The sequence below is a fragment of the Diadema antillarum genome, unplaced genomic scaffold (assembly GCF_040938485.1).
Source record: "Diadema antillarum isolate AM-2024a unplaced genomic scaffold, OU_Dant_1.0 scf00000013, whole genome shotgun sequence".
NCBI lineage: Eukaryota > Metazoa > Echinodermata > Echinoidea > Diadematoida > Diadematidae > Diadema > Diadema antillarum.
The window spans coordinates 260,324-276,112 of record NW_027270902.1 but is presented as its reverse complement, the minus strand read 5'-3'; the positions used below and the strand labels follow the sequence as shown (position 1 = coordinate 276,112).

Sequence of the window (15,789 nt, the reverse complement as noted above, 5' to 3'; positions counted from 1 at the left end):
TGGTACTTTTTTCTTTTTCCTTCATTGTAGTTCTTGATCATGAAATCAACCACTGGAAAATTGTTTTTAAAGTCCAAATTTATTAGACAATATATTTACACCATACGGCATTACAGTATTCACAAGAAAGGGCTTTGTTGTTTTTTTTTAAATTTCATAACATTACCTTCAAAGTTTTCAACTGTACGCCATCATAGAAATGGTAATGTCATAAATTCTGCTTACAGTCCCTTCAGCTGTTGCAGAGATTGTACTTGATGATGCAGCTGAGATCATTCATTGAAATCATTTGTAAAATATGCTGGAGCATACAATTGAATGATCTCCAATGCACTTTTGAGTATAATGTACAAATTTTCTTGTTTGTATGGGTGCCAATAATGTGTGTGTGTGTTTTTTTTTTTCCAACCCTTTTTGATAGGCGGCAAAGACATGAGAGACGTTGATCAGTAACACAAGAGCACCAATTCAAAAGTGATACTTTCCACTAATGTGCATTATTTCTTTTTGAAGTATTTTGTTTTAAAAGTGATACTTCTTCAATGTTTGTTTTAAAAGGTACAATGTAAAATATGAGCAAACACACTGGCATTCACACTAACTTTTATGATCGCTCATGATCGCTCATGTGGCGACTTGCTTCACAGACAATGGATGGGTCAAAGTTACTGCGATCAATGCCATTTTCCCCCCTTTCATTTACAGTGGTTTCAGTTTATACTTACATGTATTAGGTCTACAGGCACTTGAGTAGTTTTACCAAAGTTGCAATCCTACTCTTGTAGTTGGCTTAGACTTATGGCATAGTTTGTGGTTTCTGTACATGTACAGTGTACATGTAATGCAAGACATTATTAAAAGACTAATTGCGTATAATTGAAACTGAGAGCTGGAGACTCTGATATACAGATGCCAACACAATAACAAGATGATATTGCATGGGGTTTATTCTGCGCTTTAGTATGAGTTACAAGCTACAATGTAGTGTAGCTTGTAACTCATACTGAAGCACAGAAACTACCTGTAACATCAGCTTCCATTATTTTTAAACATGTAGTCTGTAATTCCTTGCTCCACATCATTGGTATATTATTGTTGTATTGTGATCACTGTGTGAGAAGATCAGATAAATTTGTATGTGTGTACATCAGTCATGCTTCAGTTCTTTTTTCTTTTCTTTTTTACACTCCTGCACAAATGGAGACAAAATGGATGAGCAAAGAGCTTTTCTTTGAAATGAATGGACTCCTATATATTGTATCCAGTTTATGGTCTTTTAACTAGGATACAACTGTACATGTAGAGATATTCAAATGCCAATTTGTCAAGACGGAAAATCACTCTATTCATTTTAAATAAATTCCTTCATACCCCAAATTACTCACACCCTCATGGAAGGAATAAAACAGTCTTCAACAAATGCCCCAGTTCCACTATGATGCTCTCGCCATGATTTGGCAATTTTTCAAGCTTGGGTATGCACACAATGGAATGCAACGAGTGGTAAACTTCCGTGCTTCGATCATGATTTTAAATGAATGAATTCTGCATTATATCTTAAGCAGGGAATCACTAATTAACCTATTGCAGAGGACATATGTCCAATCGTGGCCTTGGCGAAATTTTTCTGTGAAATAATAATAAAAAAAACCCCAAAAAATCTTATCCAGATTTGTCAGTCTGTTAGTGTTTATTTTGTCTACACAGTTACCATTTAACGAGCTACATTGTAAACCAGACGCTGTGCGAAGTGTGTATAGCTACCAATTTATGGGCGGCCACTACATGGACACACACACACACACACACACACACACACAAGCCTCGCCCCATGGTTGGTTTGCGCACACAGACATCCTATTCGGTCAATGGATTTGAAATTTGTGTACTGTACATGTGATGTGAGCGCATGCGCTGGCCGTCAATTCAGTGTACATACAACTGTAGCTCTCCCAGGTTCCTCTCGACCGAGTCACATAAAGTCATCAATTCGAACAGAAAGGGACTATTGGCAGAACCAAACGCTGCACGTTACCTGTTGTCAACACTTCAACTTTACCTGTAAGTTGTCAAATTGAAGAAATTTTTCGATTTTAAGTTGATATCTATCCGTGATACTACCCGTCATGATCCTGAATGCTCCAGTCCGCAGCCCCATTACGCTACGCGTTTGGGGCTGCTGGTCGCAGTTAGGCTAGTCTAGTCTTCGAACCCTAACAAAAAGTCGAAGTGCATGAACCAACAACCCACAAACTAACATCAATCAAACATTTTAATTTGACCAGCAAAATCATTTGACAAGTGACCCTCATCCAGTTGCTGAACAGGCAGGCTTTGCTAAAACAAAAGCTGTTGCCTGTATTGACCGAAAGATCGGTCTGTATCTGTCCGTCGGGGAATGTTCCGCGGAGACTGCGTCTGGCTTCACGGATCCCCTCCGTATACAGACCGAAGTCAATGATCCCGGCTCCTGTGTGGAGCATCGCGCACAGACAGCTTTTTTACATTCAAACAAGTTTGACATGACATGACACATTATGCAGCAATATTTGGGGTTAATTTCTCACATTGTGCAATCGAAATACTCACAGTAACTCGGTTATAATGCAGAAATTTTATCCATATCGCAACATCGCCGTTCGCTAGCCGTAAGTCGCCATTTTGAATCTGTAAACCAATCACATGCGAGGTACCCGTTTTAGTAAAAAAAACACGTAGAAACTACCTCGCACGTGATTGGCTATTAATAGATTCATACTGTATGTTTCTGCAGTTTGAACGCGACGACGCGACGGGCTGGTTGATGTGTGTTTTACGTTGAAAATTCTACCGAAATGTTGGATTATTCATTAATCTGGTAAGTGTAGTGTATTCTTGAATAGTTGATTGAAGTATACAAGCTTAAATTTGCCGACCTAGGGCCATGAATTAGACGCAATCGAGAAGGGTGAGGTACCTCACCCAATTTTCCATAGAGACAGTGCCACAGTGGTTAAGAATATCCACACAGCAATGGGTACTGGTACCTTCCGTTTGTCTACGGAGGACAGCGTTAATGGCAAAATATAAAAGAGTCCTCCGGACAGACGGATCTTTCTGTCTATTGCCTGTAACAGCTACTGCTGTAGTGTAACTTACTAAGTGTAAGTAGAGTCTGTTAAGCAGACTCTAACCCGTGCCGTGGCGTTAGAAGTAGAACTAGAAGTAGAAGTGACACTGAAAGTTAGCTTCATCATGTCATGTGGTGCTATAGATTAAACTTTATGGTCGTCGTTTCTTGAAATAAAGAGTAGAATAGGCCCTAACGTTAGTAAGTGCAAGATCAGTCAACGTGATTTGCCCTGCAGTGCAGTGCAGTGTTGGTGGCCGACCTTCACAGGGAAAGATACACAGCCAACGACACGATCACCACACACCACATACATTCCAATGGGAGTGTCCCACAAGCATTCATTCACTTCCTCCTCAATAGCTTGTATCTGATCACTAAACAATGCGTTACTTTCACAACTAATCTTTCATATAATCATAAAGTAAAATGCAGAAATATATACACATAATATCATTGTCATACTCACCACAATGGCTTGATATTCTGTGTGCCAGTTCGTTAGTTATTTCCGTACTTTTTGTCTCATTCAGAAACTCATACACACATCAATCTTGCTCATACATGGCACGTACGTTTCGGTTTTTTACGGTGGTACTGGTTTAGTATCTAGTAGTGCTAGTGAGAGCAGAGAAGCACACGCGCATCCGTAAAGAGTGCGGTACATAGGCACATACACAGATGATCAGCAGATCGCTGAAAACAACCGCGGCGCAGCGCACGAGAAACGGAGCAGAGGGCGGCTAGCGGTGGGTGGTCATAGTGGGCTGTGATTTTATTGCGCACACACGATAACACGTACTTTCTACGACGTACGCCCCACCGACCCCATGAACGGACGTGCAAAATGGACGTCTTATCACGCGCGCGTTTTGTACAACGTTCACCAAGAGATGGCGGCAAAAATATTGCATTATCCGATTTCAGCAGCTGGTCAGGAGTTGGGAGGTCTTGGATCATGCTTTCTTCAACTCAACACGCTGTTTCAACAAAATTATGTTTTGTTTTTGCAGGAAATATTGGCATAACGAACGATTTTTCTCAAAGAGAGCGTGCATAAGGAACTTTCAGATAAAGAGCTCAATGGCTTCATCGACATCATACTATCTTTTCGCTGTTTTGCTAGACAACGCCTGAAATGAAAACCCGACAAATTATTTTGTAAGTACATGTACTAACATCCATTATTTTGTAACCAGAGGAAGGAAAAAAACAACAACCAAACAAACAAACACTCAAAACTACTGGCCAGTAGACAGGTTCAGTCTTCATTCCTTCAAAAGATTTAAAATTAAAGCGGCCGATAGTTAGATTATTTAAGCGTTCATAGTCTCCGAGCGATGCGTTCCAACAGCCGCACATTATCATAGACAGGCGGTTGGACGAGGCTAAACATGAAAAGAGATCAAAAATCTGATTCGCGATGACAATAGGAACGCGACGGAAGCCACTTATAACCACATGCTAAGTACTCAACTTTTATAGGTTGTAGTAGGCCTACTAGTTTATCCCTCGTCAACTAACATGTCACACTGCATTTCCTCTGTATAGTTTTACACGACAGTTTTCAGACAGACGTACGTATACCTTACGGTTCAAGCAAAGGCTTAAAAAAGTCTTGCTCCAATCCTTGATTTCGGTACGCCTCTCTAAAGCCGAAACAACTCCCCGTTTGTAGATGTATCCGATGTACAATATCCTTTCTGCAAATGACTTCAATCTGAACATCTGGGCCCCGTTGCAAGAAAGTTGCAATCAATTGCAAATAATTGCTAATTTTGAAACAACCATTCTGATTGGCTCAGGGTCTGCCCTATTAAGAAGACATGCATGCAACAATGATTTTGATTGGCCAGTGACAATCAGTTGCAAGTTGCGTTTAAACGCAAAGTTTCTAGCAACGGGGCCCAGATTTCTCAAATCACCTCGTCTGGCTCAGGGCTGGCGCATCGGGAAGGGGGGGGGGGGCTAGCCTTTTACACAATACATAGGAAAACATAGGGTGTAACCACTTTGGGCCTCCACTTTTTTTTTCTTGTTCTACCCCGGAAGTGGCACCAGCAAAAATATGATGTGGTTATTAATTGCCGATTGCAACTATACTAAGTACTCTCCTCAGTAGGTGCGGAATCTCTCAATCTCTTTGCGGAGGCATTGTTTACGTAACAATGTCGGATGTACAAAGATCGCAAGTATTCGCGAAGGGTGCGCGCTCTTCCTTTGATGACGTAGTTGCGCACCACTCAATGCGTTTGTAGAATATCTCCATAGAAACAAACAGCTAATGCGCATTGATGTCATGTTCAATTCAAGTCTACAGCGGCTGCGATTTTGTGAAACATCTGCACTGGCAAACACTGCAAAGAAGAAAGACAAAATATACGAAAATTGCGAGTTTTATTAGTAGACATCGTTGAGGGATTTACAAGATGGCAAGTCGGGTGATTTTAGTTTTGGCAGTGTTACCGGTGATCCTTGCACTAACAGGTAAGCAGTAAGATGTAACGTTAGGCCTAACCGGTAACAGGTTACAGTATCTTATAAAATCAACACGCTATCAAACATTAGACATCTACCGGTAGGCCTACACTTACACAGTGAAGACTCACTGAAGTAATTATTTGCATTTAGACTACAGACGATCGTAGTCGTAGGCCTACCGTTAAGGCGTTAGGCAATGAATTTACTAGGCAATAACATGTCAATGTATAGACAACTCTATTCTATTGTTAGAGTATTAAAGGTCTTAAATAAGAATACCTAGTACTAGTAGAATCTAGTAGATCTAGACTAGCTAACCGCTAGACTCTCTATTATAGAAAACAATCCCTAAAACTCTATTTCTAACGTTACATGCCAGTGAAAAACCTAATAGATCTAGTAACCTATTGATAAGATTAAGAAAAATATCATACCGGTAGACATTCTAACTCATAACTTTCTAACTAAAACTCTAACAATGTTAGCTAGAAGTAAAGAACTACTTTGGTTTCTAGTCCTTGAGAGCTCTAGATTCTAGCTACTAGGCATTTTATAGATCAGTCTAACTGTAGAATCAAGTGTTAATAGACAAATAATCGAGTAGGAGTAGTGTTTAGAGCCATGGATCTAGATCTATGCCTAATAATGGTTAGGATTATAGAAACCTCCTCTGTTCTAGGAATCTTACGTTAGAACTATCAACACCAACAGGTTACTGTCCCCTGTAAGTGTAACGGTTAAACTAATCATTAGTATCTTGTAGTGACTCTAGTCTCTGTCTAACAGTTAGAGAAAAGTTGTTAACCTGAAATGAATTACCTGAATTACCGGTGATGACGCCCAGTAGGCCTAACTAAGTTGAAGACTTGTATTATTGTAACGTGTTAGAGGGCCATTCAAAGGATTCACTCCTGAGCCTGGGGAGTTCCATGTGATGTATCCACTGGTGGTCAGTTTATGCAATCTACTTTGTTAGATTAAATTAAATATTTTGTTATGTTTCTGTTTCCAGTGATCCTTGAGCTTAACGTGTTTAATAGACTTGAAGCTATTAGGTTCTAACCCTTTTTATGCCAATGAGTCAAATATGCACAAGTTTCACACATAAAGTAAACCTATGGACAGAAAATAAATGTTGCATACAGAGGGTTAACTGATGTTGCCTCAACCGCTTCCGCACAAAGGCTATTAAACTCTCTGACTGAAAGAGTTTAACCTTTTACTAGTTCGACACCTTCCTTTATACAAAGTACAACTTACTCACTTCTAACTGAATCTGCAAGACATCTAGAGAAAGGTCTAACGGTTAGGTCTAAACCGTCTAGCTAACAGAGTTAGATGTTCTTAACTTTAGGGGCTAATTTCTAGAGTAGATATCAGCTAGCTTTCTTTCCCATTTTTTGTTTTCTCGCATTGCATGTTGTGGAAATGCATGATCTGGATGAGAATCTACTTCTAACGTTACCGTGTATTCTCCCATCTCCATCATCCATGTTTCTCTCTTTACATTCCACAGGTTCATTATCATATGCACAGACTGTAGATGGTAAGCAAATCTTCATCATTTTCTTACATTCAAACACTTCTATGTTTGCTTTAATTCAACGCTCATATTCTTTCACTCTTTGTTGATTTATTTGGTATTTCGGATGTAAGAACTCTAACTTTAGACAGACAGCACAAAACATACTAGATATATCCACATCCATGTATTTGTATCTTTCTACTAGGCACAGTGCTGCATAGATTTGTTGAAAAAAATAAAAGATCACGTTTAGAAATAGATGCTAGATTATTATATATTTTTTAATATCTAAAATGAAAATGAAAATGAATGAATGAATGAATGAATGAATGCTGTGAACAGTGGTAGTACATGACTCGTGAGTCTCTCGTAGGCAAACATTCTCAGATCTGGGGGGTGTTTCATAAAGCTGTTCGTAAAGTTACAACAACTTACGAGCGACTGGTGATCAGTTCTTGTGCTGAATTATGGAAATTCTGATAAGTATAGCACATCAGAATTGATCACCAGTCGCTCGTAAGCTGTTCGTAACTTTATGAATAGCTTTATGAAACAGCGCCCTGATCCATCTTTTATTTAGCGTGGTTTGGTTCGCAACTTAATCAGGCCTTTCTAAACGGTCCCCTGGGCCCTGGACAATTACATGTACCCCAGACTCTTCCCCTGACCCTAAACCTAATCCTAACCATTCTGAACCCTTATCCCAATTTTTCTAATCTAACCCTATCACTAACCGGTATTTAGCGGGGGGGGGGGGGGGGGTAATTGTTTTCTGAAACCGTCTAAACCCTTTCAGTTTCCCTATCAGTGCCTATAATAATAATAATAATAATAATGATAATAACAATAATAATTATAACAATAACAATAATAATAGAGAGACTCTTATAAAGCGCTCATTCTACCTAAAAGGATTCTCATGGCGCTGTAGAACAAAGTATATGCATCACGTTACAACAGAGTATCACAGAAGATATAAGAACAATAAACAAATCAACTATCAACTCTGACGATTGTTTTAAATGTATATGCCATGGCTTTGAGCATCAATTATTAAGTTCGCGGCTGTTTGTCCCTTCTCGGTTTCTATTCGTTTCTGCATTACACTGCAAATGATATTTACTGGTAATGATAGTGTTTAGAGGGGAATTGGTTCCAAGATTACAACGATTTCCAGTAATTCATAGACGATAGAACTAGACAGTCTAGAGATTTTAGTTTAAAAAAAAAATCAGGTGGGGGATAGAGGTGACGGCAAAATGTTTGTGATCACGCATGTCCGTTTGATTCGCTGGACATGGATGATGCTGGAGTGTGATTGTGCTTTCTGACGTATTAACATTATTTACTGTTTCCATCTCTCCACACAGATCTTGTAACAGGCAGTACAGGTAAGTTTTGCTCTGATGACGATGATCAGTTTTGATTTTCTTGGTCACAGTCCCAGGATAGATACCATGCAGTACTCTAATTCGTGTACATGCACTACATTGTAGCAACCCTCACAAATCCAAGTTCTCGGTATAGGTGAAGTCTACAATGATTGAAACTTGGGATGGCGAAATTTTCATGACCACAGCTAAGCAGGAACCAATTTGAATTGACAATTTGAAAAAAACACCACTATTTTTGATATAGAGGTCATTGCCATGTGCAATACATAAATAGAAAAAAATAAAATTACAAGTTTAAAAAAAAAGATAAGATTAAAAAAAAAATGGTCCCCAGAATTTTTTTATTTATCATTTATTTATTTATTATTATTATTATTTTTTTTTTTTGGGGGGGGTTGCAACCCCCAACCCCCCCCCCTCTAGATCCGCTTCTGCATGAGAATATAGCATGAAATGATTTCGCTGTAATTTGCACAAAACATTGTAGGTTGTCTCAAGATTATGCTGTTTTCAACTATCATTGTAGGCAGCCGCTCAGTTATACTTTGACTTATCAAAGCGACGGCATAGCTCCAAAATGATTAAACAAAATGCTTTATCTACTGAGGACCCGAAAGGGCTTCTTTTTGGAAATTTGAAATAACTGAACGTAACGTGTTTTTATCGTTGCTTATCTCATTTTCAGACGCTCCCGATGGTAAGTTTATTGCTTTGCCTTGGTTTATATTATTATTTCTTAAAGATCCCGTCAATGCCCAGAAGCTCCAGCCGTTTAGAAATATGCGACAATTACTTGAATTTATATGACTTTGGCATTTGACTACAGAAATGTTAAGACTCGACGTATGCAATCGGCACATGCATTGGTTGGTGTTCGATATATGTAATATTACAATTGTATGTCAGAAATAAGATGCCAGTTTAATCAGCTTTATAAAGTATATGTATGCATGATTCTAAAAGACTTTTACGACTTTTTAATCTCAAGCCTCGACTACATTTGTGTTTCATTCAACAAATGCATGGAATTTGGTATCTAGTCGCACAAAATAAACTAACAAATGCAATAGGCCATCATTAATGATCATGCAAGCCACTCGCTTACTGTATCTGAAAGACTACACAGAGATTTGTCATTATTTCTTTTATCATCATCTTTTTTTTTTCTTGAAGTTAAGCTATTATCATATACAGTTCTAGAAGCTAATCCCTTCCACTTACCTTTAGGAAATTACGAGTATTCCGCCATCCAGGGAAAATTCCGTTTGTTTGTTTGTTTGTTTTTTCAAATAGCTAAGTTTGCTTTGAAATGAATATCAAGTCATGGATATTGTTTTTCCTCCCAACTTTCAGATGTAGCACAAACTCTTCCACCGGGTAAGTTGATAAAATTGCGTCTCATCACCGTCCAATGTGTCTCTGTGTCTGTGTCTACTTCCGTTCCTTCACGTTTTTTCCTATCATTGCCTATCGTACGTTCGATTTATTGAGTGGCGTACATTTTTACAAGCTGTCTCTTACGTGGGCGCGGCCTCTCCTTTCCAATAACACAATTATTTCGAAAAAAAAATAGCTTCATATATAAATGTTTACATGTTGTAATACATTGTATGTTTTGTTTTCCTTGAACTTGTATCTACAACAAAAATAATTATGATATTGGAATTTAAAATTGAATTAAATTGATATCCTCCCCTTCTCACCTCGTTCTCCATTGTTCTTCCTGATATTTCTTTCTGTCCGTATATAAAGTCGATTATCAGTTGGAAATGATTGATAAGTTTCTTTTAACTATTTCACAAATTTTAAAAGCATTCAAATTTACTGTCATACAAGTTTCATCTGGCTGTAGCAAATCCTTACAAGCAATTCATGACAATTTTGATAATATAAACGCGGGGCATCGCTCTTCTCTCGCGACTTGAGTTCAAGATATTCTTTCAAAGACGTGCTCATTTCACACTTCAAAAATACTTTGCTTGTGATTGTAAAATCGTCTGCAGCTTGAAGATTTGGTTGAAGCAAATAACTTGATAAATGAACATAATGAACTTATGAGAGAAGCTATGCAGAATTGCGTGGCATTAATTCCGTAGATAGTATCCTTGATCTACTTGTTCATTGCTATATTGTAATTGTATGGATAGAAATAATAAGCGACAGTTTCTTATGGCTTTATTGCTCTGCCTTTCTCCTCATGCACGTTACAACTGTCGACTCGCTGAGCAGAAGTCGGTAAGTATACAAAACTGCTTATTAGCAATTTGAATTACAGGTAAAATACATCAGGCAGAAAAATAAAGCCATCAAAGAAAGACGACGTGAAAAGATCTGAGCTCATTCAAAATCAGTCGATCAGACTTGAGAATTTGGATATCGTTTAAGTGCTTGTTTAGGGACGCAGTGTTATTTGTTCCAGGGCATATTATTGCTACACACATTTCAAAATAATTTGCTTACAAAAAGAAGGCATCAATTGGGAAACTCCGGATGCAAGATCTCATTGGGAACCCCCCCCCCCAAAAAAACAAAAAAAAAAACAACAAAGAAAACAACAAAAAACAACAAAAAAAAAACAGTATAATAGTACCATACACAACAAAATGGAGGCGGTAAAGGGCTTTCGATTTATAAATGCATTTGTCTGCGACGAAGGTTGACGAAATTGAATTCTTAGAATCATAGACAGTCTATCATGCAAGGAGTCCGGGATATTTTTCAATGCGATGTGATATTTAAACAGGAGTAAAGATGACTTTATTATTCTCAACCTTGTAGGAAATCTGTATGATTTTCCTCTGCTGAGTTTGGGTAGGTAAACTAGCAGTTGTAACCAACACAGTGTGTAGTGTTTTAGAAGATCAAGGAACATTTAGAATGCTTGATCTCAAATAAATAATGTTAGTATCGTATAGTTTTCGTCATGCATTTCTGCTAAGGAAAATGACTACTGCTGTACATAAAATGGGTACAGAATATAGCTACGGTGTTTGCAGAATAATAGCTATGAGCAGCATCTATATGGGTACGTAGATCTAAAACCACGATCGTTTCGTCCAATGCAGCACGTGCAACGAGATTCCGATGTTACACCTGCCAAGACTCATACGACAATGTGCAGTGTAACGGTCGTATGGTGAGTAGAGATGTTTTAGCGTTGATATTTTCTTGTGAATTGAAAAAGTTCTGTATGTAAATAAAAGAACTACAATGAATAGAAGATAAACGGCGAACTAACCTACTTTGTACTAGTTGGTATCTTCCACCACAGGCAATCGACATGATATACCCTTCAGTAATGCAATGCACGCATTGTTCACAAAAGTTTTGCCCTTAAACAACCATCTTCATAAGCAGAGCTTGACTAGGAAGATGGTTCCAGACAAAGAGATAAAATGTCTTTGGTCCCAGATACACTTACCAATATATCGATTCACGTCATGTTTTCAGCCATCAAACACGGGGTCGGATTGAAATGACTGCATTCGCGCCCTGGTCATGGCTATTTCTGTTTCGAGAAACTGCACGCATGCAAACTTCTTGCGCATACCTTATGAATATATTCTAGAAATAATTTGATCTACATGTACTAGTACTCGATTTCTATGACAAATAATGTCCCTTCTCTCTACTTATTCCATATATTCATTGATTATGCATTTGACTTCTGCAAAAAGAAGTGAATGATATCCCCTCGCCCGTATGTTGGCATGTGTTTGTGCACGGATTTGGATACATCATAACAAATGACTCGCATGGTAATTACTGCCGAATAAGTAAACAAATCAACAGACACGACTTACGTGCAGTCATGGTGAGTAATTCTTCAAATAATACTAGTATTCAGTAACTCCTGCGCCTCCAACTTTAACTTATCGCAGCTGCAAGAGTGTGCAGTCGAAGACATGTTTAATGACAATTTTGGCTATGTTTCAGGCTTTATAAAAGAGTTTATTTCATCTTCATCTTAACCCCCCCCCCCCACACCAGGAATCTGAGAATGGAACGGCCGTTTACTGCCCAAACGCTCGTGATACTTGCTACACGACGATCCAGATGAATCCGGAGGGTGACGGCTTTATGATTCGCAAGGGATGCATGGACCTGGTGAGGATGTCATTAGACTACAAACATAATCGAACTTATTTACTAGCAGAACTATCAATTATTGTTTTGTGATCCATAACTGCAAACAATCCCACCAAGTGCAGTCGAAATGTGTGAGTAGCAACCCTGTGTTCATTCTTTGAAATGGTAAGATTCGAAGGTGCAGATATATATTTCCATGTATCCTCATTTCGTCAACATAATTCACCAATGATATTCGTATTGCTTGCCCGTTGTCTATCCCGGCTACAAACAAACAAACAAACAAAAAGAAAACGCGCCATATCGATTGTAATGTGGATAACGACACACCATAATAAGTGAAGTAGCGCGTAAACGGTTGTAAATTTGAGTAGATATGGGCACCCATGTCTTGTGCAAAAATAGGTGTGGGGGGAGATTGACAAGAAAATGATGATGATTTCAGACCGGAAAGCAGCATAATGGGCATCTCGACAGAAGTGACGATAATGTAAATAAAAAGCATATGACTCACTCAAAATCTACTATATTATACAAATGAATGCGTACAATTGATAAATGTATTGGTACATGGTCAACACCACAAACTTCCAAAATGAAAAGTTCTTCGTGTATTAATGTCATATTTGGCTCCGATAGATCAGAATTGATTAGGAGAGCTTGTCTGATTTTGTGTGTGTACAAATTCTGTCTTAGGACGAGTGCTACGACGCAATGTATAGCGACATGAATGACCCGAACAAAGCTAGCTGTTTCACGTACATTTGGCCCTACGGCGCCGACACGCCTCCAGGCCCGGGGTTGAAATGCCATTATTGCAGCAACGAGTGGCTGCCGCTGGACCTTAGCAACCACTTCCACATAAGCTTGATGTACGGGGTGCCGCGAATCAACAACTGGGACCCGCGAATGAACTGGGACTTGACCATGGATTACGTCACGCCCACGGCGCCCCCAAGCGACGATGGCGTGCGCCCTCTCCCGTTGGCCTTTGGACAGCTGCTCGGTGTTGCCGCCTCAGTCACTGCAGTCTATGTATTCAACTAAAGCCGCCAGCCAAACTTCGATCTACACACAACCTACAGGCAACAAAAACTCGCGGAAGAAAGAAAAGACAAGTCGTGTAATCATTCAAAATAAAGTTTATGAAAAATCTAAGAAAAAAAAATGGTTGCAATTAAAGAAACAATCCCCTGGACGCCTCTATCACTGAAGGCGAGGCCAGCTCTGAGGCGTAAATACTCGTCATCTGCCAGTTGTATCCTGGAAATCTTTGATAATGCATTACTTTTCTTCTTTTTTTTTCAGTCAGACATTCACACTTGCGAGCCTAGACGATGTGGATCGTCTATATGAAATTACCACAATATGCAATGTATTTCAATGTGACAAGTACCGACAGCAAGAGCTGAATAAATTGACTGGGCCTTGACTAAAATGCATTCTCTGAAACCATATGATTATCGTCTTTCTAAATTAATTGCCAAGCTTTATCTAAAATTGTACATAAAAGTTTGTCTGCAGCAGGTACTCGAGTGTTGGACAACATGAAAATGTAGCAAATGACAAGGAAAGTGATCAGTGGACATCTAATGTAGTACTCGGTATATACCATCAATTTCGAACTCCTCGCATCTAGAAAATGGATCAATTTACCTAATGTGGTAACAGACGGAAATGATTTATTTAAAAAAAAGAGCTCAGAAAAGTAAAATGTGTAAATTCAAATTAGGTTTATGTACTATATTGAAACGATGAGTTACTAGCCCCGTCTAGTACCTACTTGGTTGAATATATGTTGTGAAGTTGTTACAGTGATGACGGAAGGAACCCAGTTAATTTGTGTGATGTCTTTTTGGACAGCTTGGCAGTGATTTTTTGATTTTTTGATTTTTTTTTTTTAGAGATGCAAAGGATTTTTGAATGACCTAGGTGTAATTTGAGATAACTGAAAAAAGGGCTGATCACAGCAAACATACTATGGTGTTTTTGTTTGTGTATTTCTTGTTGTTTCTTTTGATAGTATTTTATTTATTGTATCATTTCTTGAAAAAGTCAGCATAAATGCTTATTAAATTTTCATTAAACTGAAAACGAATTCAAACACAATTCTACTGCTTGCACAATTTTTATTTCAAAAACATTAGTTTGCCAAAGCCAAGTACTCCATTACCTGCGACTCGCACGTACTACGAAATTCGCTGTGTTACGGGCATTACTGCCTATCAAAATAATTGGCAAAACGGACCAAGTTGGGTGTCGGGATTGCGATGCTCTTCACCGGTGAGGGCGCTAGCATGCACTAGATTTTGGATGGAGGAATCCTTCCAGTGCTGGAATTCGGCTTTCCCAATTTGTTGACGTCCACTGGTTTCATTTTCAGCGCACTGCTTGCCATTTTCTTCTCGGTCATAGAGTTAGTACACCAAGTCTACGGAGGATTTTCCTGCAGAATTTACCATCTTTTCACCAGTACCACTGTGAATTGACATCTTTGAATTTTGAGGCATATCTCACATTGGAGGTAAATTAAATGACATTTTTTTAAAAACACATTAACTTTACACACCATAGGAAAGGAAATTTTGCCCATATGTAACTACCAATTTGAGAAAGAAACAGAAACTTTGATCTATGCAGACGCGTTGTCAATTCTTATATTATTCTTATATAATTTTTATCATTATTATATTATTATGTTATATTCTGCAACCAAACCAAAAAGTTACATATGAATTAAAAAAAAAAAACCCTCTACCATAAGCACTAATAATGACTATGAAAAAGGTGATAGTACATAATCATGATATCTATCATAATCATAGCGGGAATAGTTAGGTGACAAATTTTTGTATCATTGATAAATATCGCAATAAAGAGGTCTTGAATTTTCTGTAGCAAAACCAAACAGTTATATATGAATACGTATACCTCCCCCCCTCTAAACATCTGCGTCATGAAAATCTAAAGCCCCCTCATAACATGTCGAGACGAGTTTAAGCATCTTTCACCCAGAGGACAGCGGAGGCCTATAAATAACTTCCCATATAGGTATAAGGTCTTGTCGTGTTTTAAAAGCATGATGGTGCAGGTGAAGGTGAAGAAAAGAAAAAAAGAATCAGTTGAAAAGACGTCGAGGACAAGTTTGCACAAGAGCAGCTTCAGGGACAAAGATTGGTTTAGCGGGAAGT

General features: G+C 38.5%; 1 protein-coding gene across 1 annotated transcript in view; it reads right to left on the bottom strand.

Moving 5' to 3' along the window:
* Positions 1 to 3,693, bottom strand: part of LOC139721499 (cdc42 homolog) — a 33,893-nt gene extending 30,200 nt beyond the window's left edge. Inside the window, exon 1 of the mRNA XM_071632817.1 lies at positions 3,579 to 3,693. The gene's annotated coding sequence lies outside the window, so the exon portion shown is untranslated. The remainder of the gene's footprint in view (positions 1 to 3,578) is intronic.
* Positions 3,694 to 15,789: the final 12,096 nt, after the last annotated feature.